Here is a 665-nt window from a genome sequence, read left to right as displayed (position 1 = left end):
TTTAGCTTTGAGAAATCTGCGTGAAGATAACATGAGGACTATGAGGATGTCAGTCCAGATGCAAGACAAAGATTTTTTTTTGTTGTTACATTTCATACAGTAGTATCTGACTGCGTAGAGAGTAGGAATTGAGATGTTCTGCATGGATACTTAATGCATGATAGCCAGAACCTTGCTTAAATCAGATTTTTTTTACAGCTTCTGATTCTATTGTGGTTTTAAAGACAAGCCGGATCAGATAGTACCAATGACTGCTATATATAGCATATAATAACTTTTCTTACTTTCTTAGGAATCCAAGCAGGCAATAATGCTCTGTCATAGGTAGTTACAGTATGTGATGTAACTAATTTGGGGGGAATTTACAACTAAAAAACATTTGTACACAGAATGTGTAGATGCTGTTCTGTCTGCCCTGAGCATCCAAAAAACATATATACCAAAACCATAAGTATGTGAGGGTAAAGTATGTTGTCCTTCAACTTTGTGATATTATTAGTTTTTATTTCGTTCCATGAACATGACATTGTTGGCAGGGCCACACTGTTTTTGTCTTTTATCTTTTTTGACACCATGTTATGAGGTAAATATGTAATTTTATTGTCCTGCATTGTAAGGATGTTTTAAACACTGGAGATTGTGTAATGAACAATGCACTGACAGGC

The sequence above is a fragment of the Thunnus maccoyii genome, chromosome 10 (assembly GCF_910596095.1).
Source record: "Thunnus maccoyii chromosome 10, fThuMac1.1, whole genome shotgun sequence".
NCBI classification, from domain to species: Eukaryota; Metazoa; Chordata; class Actinopteri; order Scombriformes; family Scombridae; genus Thunnus; species Thunnus maccoyii.
Note: the sequence above shows the minus strand (reverse complement) of the source record.